Source organism: Austrofundulus limnaeus, unplaced genomic scaffold (assembly GCF_001266775.1).
Source record: "Austrofundulus limnaeus strain Quisiro unplaced genomic scaffold, Austrofundulus_limnaeus-1.0 Scaffold1095, whole genome shotgun sequence".
NCBI classification, from domain to species: domain Eukaryota; kingdom Metazoa; phylum Chordata; class Actinopteri; order Cyprinodontiformes; family Rivulidae; genus Austrofundulus; species Austrofundulus limnaeus.
The window spans coordinates 1-572 of NW_013953497.1; positions in this window are offsets into that span (position 1 = coordinate 1).

A 572-nucleotide genomic window follows, 5' to 3' on the forward strand; every position below is an offset into this window, starting at 1 on the left:
CGAAGACAACAGGAGGGTTAAAGTGGTTCAACAATCCAGTCACTCAACCTTCATTTTAGCGTTTTATTAGTCACACAGCTTGTATTAATTAGACTAAAACAACCACGAAACAAAATTATTCAAAGTATCTTTTACACCTGAGTGAAAAGAAAAGCGTCCTGGTGACACAACATCCTGAACTTGTATCTTAACTTTCAAAACTTTTCGACACGACGTCATTTGTTTGACAAAATAAAACGTTTCGCCACGCTTGTTTACTTTGATACACCACTGCCGTACGGATGTGAAATCATTTTACTTTATTTTTAAAAAGTGACACAGAGCTTACCTTAAATTAACTTAACGTTTCTGGTTTCAACACTGGCGCTTTTTCCAGGTTAAACTTTCCACTTCCGGACTGCGGTGGTTGCGTGTAATTTCATTGGCTGCTCACGGTGACGTAGGAGGGGAGGCACCATGCAGTGGAGAGGGTCTTGTTTTTAAAGAGGCAGAACGAAAATGTAGATGTTTTTAGATTCTTGTACTTTAGGCAAGTTCTATGTTCATTAATGCAAAGTGCTGAAATCTTAAAC